The sequence below is a fragment of the Pinus tabuliformis genome, chromosome Q (genome assembly GCF_031772625.1).
Source record: "Pinus tabuliformis cultivar Carrire ecotype Pingquan chromosome Q, CPIR1, whole genome shotgun sequence".
In the NCBI taxonomy this organism is placed as follows: domain Eukaryota; kingdom Viridiplantae; phylum Streptophyta; class Pinopsida; order Pinales; family Pinaceae; genus Pinus; species Pinus tabuliformis.
The window spans coordinates 1,000,453,942-1,000,468,388 of record NC_142296.1 but is presented as its reverse complement, the minus strand read 5'-3'; the positions used below and the strand labels follow the sequence as shown (position 1 = coordinate 1,000,468,388).

General features: G+C 37.6%; 1 protein-coding gene across 3 annotated transcripts in view; it reads right to left on the bottom strand.

Moving 5' to 3' along the window:
• ATG2 (autophagy 2) overlaps positions 1-14,447 on the bottom strand; it is a 98,779-nt gene that overhangs the window by 44,956 nt on the left and 39,376 nt on the right. The gene's annotated exons all lie outside the window — the stretch shown is intronic.

Sequence of the window (14,447 nt, the reverse complement as noted above, 5' to 3'; positions counted from 1 at the left end):
CGGCCGACCTCGGTCTCGCAACAAAAGTTCGTTAAAAAGTTGGACAACATCCCTACGGTGTCTCTACCGGTAGATGATGCTTGTAGAACAGCGCTAAACCTTGCCGAAAGGGGCCTCATCGGCCAGTTCACAGGGCTATGGCCATCCCCGAAGGCAGTAGATGATTGGGTCAAACGAAACTGGATCCCACTGGTTAAGGAAGGAATAAAAAGCCATTTCGTAGGCAAAGGGTTCTTCGTCTTCGTGTTTGACAGCAGGGAAGACCGAAGCTTGATCTTCAGAAGCGGGCCTTATTTCATGGGCCCTCAAGGGTTATATTTGAACAAATGGTCTCCAGATTTTGACCCTGCTCAAGATGTGCCCACAGCCGTTCCTGTTTGGGTGCTCCTCCCGCACCTCCCTCTCCACTGCTGGAGTCAGAGCTCGCTGCAATCCATTGGCAATGCCCTAGGCAGGTATATTGATTAGGCCCCGAGGAAGGATCAATTCTCATGCGCACGCATCTATGTGGAAGTTGATCTGGAGGTCGGGCTCCCTGAAGCCATCAAACTTTCGGTGGCAGACTGGTCGCACATTCAAGAGCTAGATTACGAACAACTGCCATTTAAATGTCGACATTGCCATGAATATGGGCATTTTGCAAGATATTGTTAAAAAAAAACGAGGAAATAGCAGAGAAAGAAAAAGGCGAGCAGTGGAAGCAAGCAAAGAGAACAACAAGCAGCAGGCAGAACAACAAAAGCAAAGCAAAAGAGACAGGGAACAAAACAAGGCAAGAAGACGCAAGTAATCAAAACAGTGGAAGCAGGGAAGCTAACAGCATTGCAGGAGACAAAAACCCCTTCGAATCTCTTACACCACCGTCAGATCCTCCAGAGGCCGAGCAGGAAGATCTACCACAGATGAATAATGCAGACAATCAAGAGCCAGGTAACATCCCAAATCCGAACTCTAGCAATACTTCTTCTCCTTCTTATGCTGACATCATAAAACAAAAGAAGAAGAACCTAGAAAACACGGGCTCATCTGATGAGGAAACCTTTGAAAGGCCATCAAAAAAAGTGGGAAGAAGAACAAACAAGGAAACTAGGGAAGAAGAATCAGAACGGCAGAAAACCCTAGGCAGTCAAACTACCATTGAAATGACCATCGGGAGAAATACAAGACCAAGGGCGCCCAAGGGAGGAGGCCCCACCCCATCAAGTGGTAAATGATGCAGCTGGTCTCTTGGAACTGTAGGGGACTGGGTAATCCCAATAAGGCAGAGGCTATCAAAGACTTATTGAAGATGGAAACCGCGGACATCCTTATGCTCCAAGAGACCAAAATAGAAGGGGAAACCCTTCTAAACACTAGCATTATGAAATGGAAATACGATTCAGGAAAGGCTGTCAGTGCAAGGGGCTCGGCCAGAAGAATAGGCACATTTTGGTCAAAAAACTCCTTCTCATTAGAATGATTCTCTGAGACCCAACAATGGATCTTCACAGAACTGCACCACACTGCAAGCAACCTCCCCCTTGCTCTGTTTAACTTGTACGTCCCTGTTCATTATGAAGAAAAGAGAGAGTGCTGGAGGACACTCTTGGATTATATAGAGCAGATCAACCCCACAAATATAGTCATAGGCGGTGATCTGAATATAATTCTAGATCCCAAAGAAAAAAGAGGAGGGATTTACTCTAGGGATCCTTTCATCAATACAGTGGGAAATCTGATACTGCAGTGGGACTTAGTTGACTTCAAACCCGTGAAAGGCAAATACACCTAGACTAACAATAGAACAGGAGAAAATAAAATCTCTGCTAGGCTGGATAGATTTCTCATCAGCAGCTCTTTAACGATGGACAACAGAATAGTTTTTTCCAAGATTCTCCCAAAGCTCACATCGAACCATAAGCTAATCCTTTTATGCCTAAAAGAAGAAGAAGATCTAGGCCCCCTCCCATTTTGTTTCAGTCCTCTCTGAGCAGGTAAAGAAGGGTTCTTTGAAACAGTCCAAACAGCATGGAGGATAGATGTATTCGGATCCCCAAGCTTTGTGTGGGAACAAAAAATGAAAAACACATAAAAAGCTCTTAAAGATTGGATAAAGAAATCCATGCAAACCCCCACTAGGCAGAGGAAGGAGGTAGTTCTTCAGTTGGAAGGAATACAATTCGAAATGGAGGAGAAAGATCCCTCTCCCACAGACTTAGCCAATGAAAAATCTGCCCAAAGGAATGCATACTGTTCTTTTAGAAATGAAGAAGAACATTGGCGCTTAAAGTCTCAAAGTCTGTGGCTTAAATCTGGGGACAGAAATACCACATACTTCCATAGACAGTGCAGGGCTCGCCTCTCACGTAATCATATAGCAGAAATTACCAACACTAGCGGTCAGGTGTATAAAGGATTTTCTCAAATCAAAGAAGCAGTTGTAAACCATTTTCAGAACCTCCTTAGTGCGGAAAGAAATGGGAATGAGGAGGATGCAGTAGCGTTTCTCACAACCATTCCAAAACTAGTCAGCGTGGAAGATAATGATTCTCTGATGAGCCCAGTCACGGAAGAAGAGATAACTAATATAGTCTAGTCCATGGAACCAGACAAAGCTCCAGGACCTGACGGATTCTCAGTTCATTTTTATAGAATTTGTTGGGAGATAATCAAATTTGATCTCTTCAGAATGATAAGAGGAATCTTGAGGAAGGCAAAAGTGGGTGGAGGAATAAACTCCACCTTCCTCGCTTTAATCCCCAAGGAAACAAACCCAGGCTCCTTTGATAGATACAGGCCGATCTCACTCTGCAATTCATCCTACAAGATCGTGGCCAAACTACTGGCTAACAAAATTAAGCCCCTTCTCCAAAAGCTCATCTCTCCGGCCCAAGGAGGATTTGTGAAAGGCAGACAAATCCTGAACAATGTCATTCAAATCCAAGAAGCCCTCCACGCCAGTCAAACACGGAAAGAACAAGGTATGATTATCAAATTGGATATGTGTAATGCTTTTGATAGAGTTAATCGTTCTTTAGTGTTCAGGGTTCTTGCAGCATTTGGATTCAATCAGGAATTCATAAACCTCATCAAAGCTTGCATTGAAAACATCTGGATCACCCCAATGGTGAATGGTAGACCAGCAGAGTTCTTTTTAGCCACCAGGGGACTGAGGCAAGGCTGCCCTCTTTCTCCCTTTCTCTACATTATGATGGCTGATTCACTAAGCAGAAAGCTGACACAAGAGAAACAAATTGGTTCCATACCTGGGATAAGAATTGTGCAAGGCATAGCCCCAGTGAATCACGCGCTCTTTGTTGATGATTCACTCCTGCTCGGGGGTGCTTCCATGAGAATTGCTAACTCCTTCAAGACCATTCTCCAAAAGTATTGCAGCATCTCCAGAGCGTTAATCAGTGAGAGGAAAAGTGTTGTTTATGGATGGAATACAGATCAACAAACAATTGAAAGGATTGCCAGCGAATTGGGGTTCAAAGGTTATGCAGCGTGGGACAAAATAAAGTATCTCGGTCTCCCTTTGACGATGGGATCCAACCGCAATCACTTGTGGGAGGAGGTGATTTCAAAGTTCAAAAAAAAGATTGCAGCGTGGGGTGGCGTTTGGCTCACCACAGGCGGCAAGCTCACTCTTATTCGATCTGTGCTTTCAGCTTTGCCTACATTCCAAGCCTCTCTGCTGATGGCTCCAAGACAAATCGCAGATCAAATCTCCTGTCTAATGCGGAATTTTCTGTGGAACGGTGGGAAGGGAAACAGCAATCGATTTCATCTAATTAATTGGGAAACAGTGAAGCGTCCCATTGCCGAAGGCGGACTCCAAATTCGTGACCCCCAGCAAGCAAATTTAGCCTTGGGCTGTAAACTTCTGTGGCAGCTATTAACCGAGCCTACGCATCCTGTCAGCCAGCTCTTAAAACTCAAGTATCTCAAAAATCAGTCGATCACCTCCTTCAATCCAGCGCTTTCTCCTAGAGGAACGCAGGCTTGGAGGCTCTGCTGTAAAGGGATCGATTTCTTTAGAACTCATTTGTATAAAATTCCAGGGAACGGCAAAAATATATTGTTGTGGAGAGATCGAATCATGGGTCACCCTCCACTTTCAGCTATTAATGAAATTGTAGATTTAAGAGCTTGGTTAAGTTCAAAAGGAATCCGGAAAATCGAGGATATAGCAGAGTGGGATAACAAAGGCAATTGGCAGTGCTGGACATTGCCTAACATTCCAGCGCATTTAAAAAATCAGTTAAATACTCTCACAGATGCAATTACAGACTTTACACCTGTGCATAAGGACGAGGAAGACTCATGGGGATGGGGAAAAACAAGGGTGTACACAGCCAGACAAGGATACTTACAGATGCAAGGCAAAAAGGACTCTCCGCACCCGGAAACAGTGTGGAATCAGATCTGGGAAAACTTCAGCATCCCCAAGATCAATTTCTTCTTTTGGACTTTGTTCCACAACAAAATCCTGACTGGAGATAATCTGTGCAGAAGAAACATAGCTGGTCCTCATTGATGTGTGTTCTGCAAAAATGCATTGGAAACCTCAGTCCACATGTTCATCGATTGTGAGTATGCACAGAAGGCCTGGACTAGCTTCTTGACAGGTCTGAATGTGAGACCCCCAGCACATTGTTCGATCATAGACATGTTCTCGTCTTGGAAAGCTCGATACCCCTTCAACATCGCTGACAAATCTCTTTGGCATAAGGTGTGGATTGCAGCTCCAAAATATGTTTGCTGGAAGTTGTGGCTTGCCCGGAACGAAATTGTCTTCAACCAAAAAGAAATGACTGCAGATAATGCAACGGAGCAGGCCAAGAAACTTCTATTAGAAACTCTGAGACACTCCATTGTCAAAGATAGCTCCCTTCGAAATGAAGGGAATGGCTGGATGGCTTCTCCCCCATGCCGAGACCTTCAGCAATCATTCGCCCAAATCATAAGGAAAATTGGCAGATTCGAGACACCTTGGATAGTTTCCAGAAGTGGTGGAAATCACAAGGAAAATGCACTATCTTCTTTGACGGAGCCTCGAAAGGCAATCCAGGCAGGTCAGGAGCAGGAGGGTTATTTACTTCCTGAATGGGAGAAAAGAGGACTTCAGCTGGGGACTTGGGCTTAAAACCAACAAGCAGGCCGAAGTTCTCAGTCTTTTAAAAGCTTTTCAACTGGCCAGAAAAGGAAACCCAAGGGAAATCTTAGTCTTTGGAGACTCGGAATTGCTGATAAAATCTCTAATAAACAAGAAAGGGCTCAAGGATCCAGCGCTAAACAAACAGCTTACAAGAGTGAACAGACTTCTGAAGGACTTCTCCTCAGCTCAAATCTTCCATATCCTCAGAGAATTAAACACAGAAGCAGACAGACTGGCAAACACAGGATGTACTCTAGAAAAGAGCATGATCAGCATAAATGCAGGAGCATCGAATATGGCAACTATTCCCTAAATGGGCAAGGCGTTCTTGTAAAAGCAAAGAATTGTATTGTTTGAAACAGTGAATTGTAATGCTTGATCTGGCTTCAACCTTCCATCTCTATAAATAAAAATACCCGTTTCAGTTAAAAAAAAAAAATTAATACCTAATGACTAATGATTATTAAAAAACTAATTTAATATTATGCACACTAGATTAATTTTTATTATTAATTCCAAACATGAATTTAATGTTTTAAATTAAATAAAAGTTTTAATCCTTTAATGTCTTGTAAATGATGTTGCAAAGATTAAATACTTATAAACTTAATAATAAATATATTTTTGTATACTATTAATAATTAATTTCTAAAGATTTTTAATTTTAGAATTGAATATGATGATTGAGATTGGATTAAATTAAACTAAAGTTATTAGATTAAAAAAAATGGAATGAATTAAAATAGTAATTATAAAAATTATTTATTCTGGATGATTTTAAGAAAATGGTTTAATGAATTTAGGGCTAGTGTAGTAAATGGAGGATCATGGAGGCAAAGTCAATTCATTAAAACCATTTATTACACTAGCCCTAAATTCATTAAATCATTTTCATAAAATCATCAAGAATAAATAATTTTTATAATTACTATTTTAATTCATTCCAAAAAAACAAATCTAATAACTTTAGTTTAATTTAATCCAATCTCAATCATCATATTCAATTCTAAAATTAAAAATCTTTATAAATTAATTATTAATAGCATAAAAAAATATAATTAAATTTTAAGCATTTAATCTTTGCAACATCATTTACAAAACATTAAAGGATTAAAAAATTTATTTAATTTAAAACATTAAATTCATTTTTGGAATTAATAATAAAAATTAATCTAGTGTACATCATATTAAATTAGTTTTTTAATCATCATTAGTCATTAGGTATTAATTATTATTTTTAATCTTTCAATTATAACTCAAAATAAAGATAATTCATTCCACTTATTACCAAAAATAAAATAAAAATTATTCAAAAAACTTATTAACAAAATTAAAAATGTAAATCATTAATATTGATTCTATTCATATAATTAATAAAATTAATTAATTATACAGATAATTACTAGTTAGTTTATAATCACTAATTGATATTATGTATGAGTTCATAATTATTTTTAATCATTCAAAAAAAATTAATCTTAAAGAAAGAAAACTAGATATTAAATTAAAAATTAAAAACTAAAACTAAAATAATTATTAACAAATTAAAAATAAATAAATTATAACTAAACTGAATTATATCATCATCTAACCTGTCGGCTAATATTCATTCCCATCCCAACCCTAGCCTTATTTATTAACCCTATTGAATTCTGACTTATTCACTCATGGATCTAATCTTCCCATCCCAACCCTAGCCTTATTTATTAACCCTATTGAATTCTGACTTATTCACTCATGGATCTAATCCTGATGATGAACCATAGAGGTTGGTTCGAAACGTCGATTCCAACAAACATGAATGTGATGACTCCGGAAGATAACACTACACAGAATATAGATTGCAGAAGCCTCAAATCAATAAGATTAGCAATATCAATTACTCAATAATCTAAGGTGGTTATTAATGTGTCAATTATAGTTCTCTTATGCTTATGCTATGAGACAATCTGAGGCAATAGAGAGTTAAAATGTGTCTTTAAGCACAATATCAACAAGCACCAATTAAAATAAGCACAAGAAAAGATGAGATTGCTAACAGTGATAAGCAGTGTAAGAAAAGACTAACAAATGCAACTAATTATTATTAAGATGCTTATGCAAAGATGCAAGAATACAAGGATGAGTGATGTAAAGCAAAGTAATAGCTTATCATCACAATCAAAGAGAGCCTAACACAATCTTTTGATCAACATTTTATCATTCAATGACCATTAAAAAGATGCACCAGACCTCATGCCAATCAGATCAGCCCATTGCCACTATGAAAACAGTCCCCAAAATCACTTGCAAATAAGCTAAAACAACAATTATTAACTCTTCAGTTAATATGCAATATTTCTTTAGCTTATTAGGCTTAACAAGGCTTAGCTTAGGGACTATGTCTTAAAGATTATACTGCCGCAAATTTTATATCAGATCTCTGAAGATTTATATCAGACCTCAAGACAGTCACGAACAAAAGAGAGAACAAGAATTTTAGGGTGTTTTGGCTTATCTTGAATTATTTATTAAGTGATTATGCCACTGTTATGATCAACATCAGATCTGAGATTTATGACAGTGAAGGAAATGAGAGGTAATAGGATGAGAGCAAACCCCTTAGGCCTAAAGGCCCTAGTCCAATGGCAAGTTGAGACACCAAAAGAAGTGGATAGCCTTCAAGGATGCAATGAAACTTCTCCAAACACCTGCAACCACAACGTATTAGTCTTAAAACCGATTTCAATGATGGATTAAGCCTCCAAATGCTTGCGGCTAGGGTGGAAAAGGCCTCTTAGGCCTGTGGCTAAGCCTAAAATTCAACTTGAGCCCTCAAAACTCTTTCAAAATGGATTGAAGCCCTGTAAAACCAATAATTAGCCAAGAAAACTCAAACCCTTATGAATCAATGACAAATGTTCAATGAGAACCCACTTCAAATCCTTGAAACATTTGTGAATAAGCCTGCAAACACCAAATGTTAGTGCCAAATATCAACAATGAAAATATTATCAAACCAACAAGGGTTGCGGCTAGGGATATTAGGCCCTCTTAACCCTGCGGCCAAGCCTAATGAGGCTAAAAACCCTTGTGGCTACCTTTAATGAGTCACCAAATCAAATATTAGCCAGAAGAATGTGATTAAATCCAAGAAATTTGCCTGCAAAACCCTTAGATGATAAATCTTTGCCAATAAAAGTTGATTTTGCAGTGATTTTAACCCTCTATGGCTAGTGCCTCCCTCTGGAAGGTAAGGCATTACAAATGTGTGATATGCATCTTGTAGATCAAGGTCTCTAGACCCTAGATCCACCCTCCTTGGCTGAACGCTCTCCTCCTCCTCCTTGGGTGAAAGCTCTCCTCCTTTAGGCTAGACGGCCCCTTCTCAAGTTGAACAATGCCCAAACCCTAGTCTTCTAGGCTAGGTGAGGACTTATGCTCTCAAACATCGAATTTGCCTTTGAATCCTTGAGCCTTTTCACCTACAAGTAAGATAAATAGAGCCAATCCACAAGATCTAGAAAAAAAATGAAATGAAAACCCCCAATGATTATTTACAAGATGAAAAATAAACACAAGGGTTAGTAAGGTTATATTCACAAATTATTTACAGTATCTACAAGATAATATTAGCTCCTATGAAAACGGATTCGACCCCCACCCTTTGTGTGTCCCAAATCGAGCGAATCGAACATGACTCGGTCAGACACGTGTCCTCTAAATCGTGTCCTAGCATGTCCCCATTATGAGACACGTGTCCCTTTTTTGGCATGTCACGTAGCCCATAAAGGGTGGTTTTGGCCCATTTCACCCTCACTTTTCACTTTCTCTCTTGTTGTGAGCGTGTGGGAGCAAATAGCAAATGGTTTGGGAGCATGTTGGAGGCAATTCAAGCAACAGGTAAGTGCATTTTGTTTCCATTCTTTTAAGTTTTTGCATTCTCATTACAGCAGTTTTCATGGGCATTTTTTTTTACAAGTTTGTGCATTTTTTCTTTTTTTTTTTACACCATTCATGGCTCAATCAAGGGTAGCAGGGAAGGGGCAAAGGAAGGGGAAGAATGTCCCCATTGGAGATGCCCCTCCTCTTCCAATTTCATCAGGGTCTGCAAGTGTTCCCTCTATTGGAAGTGGGGCTGCAACAACAACATAAATTGTTGAGGGAAGACTGTAGGCTCAAGATAACAAATATCCCTTGTGGAATTATGTCACAAGAGAGCAAGGGCCAAGCAGCAAGTTGAAGGGAGTAAGCAATGTTGCTTGGAAATGCAACTATTGCAACAATCATTTCATGAGCACATATTACCATGTGAAATCTCATTTGTTGGCTTTACTAGGTTGTGGAATTGCAACATGTACACAAGTGTCTTTAGCTAAGAGGAAAGAAATGGAAAAAGAGGCCAATGTTGGTATGGAAAAGGTGGCAACAACATCTAAAAAACCCAAGAATGATTATGCCTTTCATTCTTGAGGAAAAGCAACAACAAATTTCCATTTGGGAATTTTGTGGGGGGACAAGCAGCAAAAAGAAAGGCAATGACACTTGGTCCAATGGACAAGATTTTTCAGAAAGAGAAACGGGAAGAGCTTGATCTCACCATTGCATTCTTTTTCTATCAGAACTTCATATCCTTTAATCTTGCACGCTCACCCTTATTTATTGAGATGTGTCGAGCTCTAACTCAAGGAGCTCCATCAGGGTATGTGCCTCCTGGGTCAGAGAAAGTTAGAACCACGTTGTTGACTAAGGCAAAGAAAGAGGTGGAAAAAATGCTTGAGCCTATTAAATCAGCATGGCCAACATCTGGAGTTAGTATTGTTTATGATGGTTGGACAAATCCAACACGCCACCCACTCATCAACTTCATGGTCTCTTCCTTGAATGGTCCAGTTTTCTTGAAATCAGTGGATGCACTTGGACAATACAACGATGCACAATATATGGGTGAGTTGTTCATTAAAGTTATTGAAGACGTAAGGGTTGATTCTTGTGTGCAAATCACTATAGATAATGCACCTATTTGCAAGGCTGCTAGCATGATTGTGGAAGCTAAATATCCACAAGTATTTTGGACACCTTGCATTGTCCATTCCTTGAATTTAGCACTTAAATCTATTGCTTCTGATGTGTTTTAGATTGGAAGTATTATTGAGGATGCACGACATATCCGCCACTTTGTACAAATCATACAAATGCCCTCACAATCTACAAGGACTACACCAATCTATCATTGTTGAAGATTGCATATACACGATTTACCTCTTCATTCATCATTGTGAAGAGGTTGAGGGAGGTCAAGACCGCTCTTGGGGCCATGGTTATTTCAGAGTTTTGGTCTTTTTGGAGAAAAACGGATCAAGCAGCCTCAAAAGAAGTGAAGGACACAGTGTTAAATGATGATTGGTGGGAGAGGGTAGATCTACTTATTAAGATCATGGACCCTATCATTTCTTTGCTACAATTTGCAGATATAGACCAACCCATCCTATGGGAGGTTTATGATGGATGACATTCCATGATTGAGTCTATGAGGAGCATTATTTTACAGAGTGAGTGTCCCGAGTATGAGACATCGTCAGAGGCCTTCTTCCCACCATACAGGATATTCTTATCAGTAGATGGGACATTAATTGCACACCTTTGCATTGTTTGGCTCATTCATTGCACCCAAAATACTACAGCCATGAGTGGTTGAATGGTGGACCTTCTTGAAAATTTCATCCTCACATGGATGGTGAAATTTCAGGGGGTAGGAAGGATGCATTGAGGCAGATTTTCAGGATAGAGCATCCCTTGATGAGGTGGCGGATACCTTATAGAGTTTTCCACTAGCACTGGTCGATTTGCAGGATAATGTGATTAGAGACAGGGGACTAAGAAGCCCTATTCTTGGCGGGCAACTCATGGGGCAACAAGCCCTCCTCTATAGCAGTTAGCCATGAGGCTCATCTCTCAAGTGACTTCATCCTCTTGTTGCGAGAGGAATTGTAGCACATACGGGAATTTTTATAGTGTCAAGAAGAGAAAGCTTGAGCAATCCAAGGCAGAGATAATGGTGTATGTGCACACCAACCTTCGTCTTATTTACAAGCAGATGAATGAGTGGTTGAAGGGAAAGACAAAGATGTGGGATGTCTTTCCTGATAATATGGATTTGGACAACGATGTTGAGTTAGCATTGGCCAACTTGGAACTTAATGAGACAGTCCTAGAGCATGTCACTTTTGATGATGGTGATACTGTAGAGGGGTCATCCACCACACCAGCGGATGCAAAGATTGCCCAACGTACACCCTAGTTAAGTGCCAATGATGTCTCAATCAAACACTATTGTTTTCATTCATTGTTCCTCACTGATTTTGAACCAAATCAAACGAAACAATCGCAGACCAAAACAACTAAATCAATCAATGTAATGACAAGATCAACCATACGATGACTTATTCCTATTCGACTCATTTACTATGTAGACCAAATCAATCATGGAGTTATTATTACAACCAAACGAAGACCTGTACCGAGTACTTGTGCTAGAACATAAGATAAATAGTATTCAAACCTCTTCATAGACTATGTGATGTGCATTTTATCATTAAAACCCTATACCAAACAGACTAGGATCGAACCACAAGCTTTAGTTTATGAATATGCACTTGATCACTCCTCCAGTTCTCTCGGCCTCCTTCTGCCTGCAGTATTTCCTTGTTGCGGCCTAGTTCTTAGGCCTTTCGTCCTACTAATAGATGCCCTAAGGCCTTTCTGCCCCCTTTCATAATTTTGTTGGTACATTATGAGCTTCACCTTCCTTGAATATGTGAACAGGCCTAACAAATTCTCCTCTTCACATGAGTCAACAGAGATATTAGTAAGTGATCATCCTACTTTCAATCAAGGTTTGGACTGGCTTCTAGGTATGGCTTCTAGGGATGCTCTTTAACCTTAGCATTGATATCATGTTGAATTTTTCAGGATTTCCTAGACTGATAATTACTTCAAATGATTTTTTTATTATTTATATTGTGTCACTTCATCACTAAGCAATTATACAAAGGAAATCTTTAACATTAAAACAATAACAACAATAGAAACATAAACAGACAGCCAAACAAAAGGGACACAAAATTTAGCCTGAGAAAACCAAAAACTAGGGGAAAAAACCAACAACATTTTCTTAGAGAATTTGTCCATTTCAAAAAAGAATACAATCTGAATTTCCAAGACAAATCAAGTCAAACTGACCACTAACCAAACCCTGGTCAAACTGCCCATGAATAGCATCAGAAATTTTTGGTCTGCCTCGGGAAAATTCAATCTGCCTTAGATTTTGTCCTTTGTGCCTCAGATGCCATATTGATTAGCATCAAACTTTGTCCTTGTCTAGATCCGAATAGTGCCTCAGATGATCCGAATTTTGTCTTATATGTGATCCAAATTTCCTGCCCAAATGAGGAAGGCGAATGGCCTATTTATAGCAGTTGAATATGCCCAAGTGTTGTGACCATTGGGCTGAGCCGACATGAACAGATTGGGGCTGACTTTACATTTTGGAGGCAGAATTCAAAATTAAAAATTCAAATTTTACTTTTTTTTAAAGCCGACTTGAAATAATAATAAATAATATTGACATAGTTAACCTTAATAAATTTGGAATAAATAATCTTTTTAATAAATATTGATATAACCTTTAGGTTTAAAGGATAAATTTTTGAGATACCAATAATATTAGTAATAAACATATCAACCTTATATTATAAGTAATAATAGATTTACCTTGGAATAAATAATATGGACCGTTAGGTTTAAAGGTAATTATGATTTACCATAATATTAGTTATAATATTTACCTAATATAACTAAACTCTAGGAATAATAGTTTAACAATTTGTTTAGATCTATTAATTATCATGAAGATTTAGATTATTATTTTATATAGCTTAATGGACCTATCTATTTAAATAACAAATATGATATAGACCTAACTTATAAATAATAATAATAAATAATATTGACATTGTTAACCTTAATAAATTTGGAATAAAAATCTTTTTAATAAATATTGATTTAACCTTTAGGTTTAAAGGATAAATTATGAGATACCAATAATATTAGTTTTAGTAATAAACATATCAACCTTAAATTATAAGTAATAATAGATTTACCTTGGAATAAATAATATGGATTATTGACCGTTAGGTTTAAAGGTAATTATGATTTACCATAATATTAGTTATAATATTTACCTAATATAACTAAACTCTAGGAATAATAATAGTTTAAGAATTTGTTTAGATCTATTAATTATCAAGAAGATTTAGATTATTATTAGTCTTTTATTAATTTATATAACTTATTAATTTAATGGACCAATCTATTAAAATAATAAATATGATATAGATCTAACTTACCAAAGACCATTAAATAATTATCACACAACTATCTAGTATAACTAAATTCTTAGAATAATAAGGTTTGATTACCTTTAAGTTGGAATAATAATTAAATATGGATTAATTAATATATATTATGGGATATAATGACCATCTTAATTAAAATATGTACGTCTCTTAATATTTGGGATAATAAGAATAATACACCTAATTATTTTAAATTTACAAAATGGATTCCTTTATTTACCTAATTCGAGAAATATTAATTGACTTTTTTAGTAAGTTTGACCAAGGTCACTAGGTCAAATTAGCCGTTAGCCTTTTAGCTGTTGGAGTCTCTGCACGCTCTATTTAATCACGCTAAGCTGGATTGGTTCTTCAACTTGTCCTGACGATGAACCACACTGGTTGGTTCGAAACGCGTCGACAAAAGATTGGTTATGTGATTTTGCCGAAGATTTTCTTACAATATTATGGATCACAGAAGTCTAAATTCCTCAATCCATATTTGTTATTTCTCTTTATTTTGGACAGTAAAGACCAATCATGAAGACCGACCATAGCTACAGAAATCCAACAAGTACAGTTTGGCTGGAAATTTCTGCTGTAAAATTTCTGAGAGCTCTTTAATAAAATTCCTCTTCTCACTGGTTTTCCCTTCAGGATTTTTCCAGGGGCTTTGTCCAAAATCCTGTGAGTCAAATGTGTGGTGTTTACTGTTCATTTTCAGCTGTTAAAAAATCAAATTTAGTCATGTGTATTTCAGCTCATTAAAATCAGATTAGATTTGTTTAAGTTAATGCATTGATTGTGGAGTTTTTATTGGAGGCTGAAATCAGAGTATTGGCTAACTATTTAACGAAATTTCCACAAGAGAAAACTAACTTGTAGGTTAAATTTTAACATTAGTGGCTGTCATTAACTGTTTATGTTGTTGT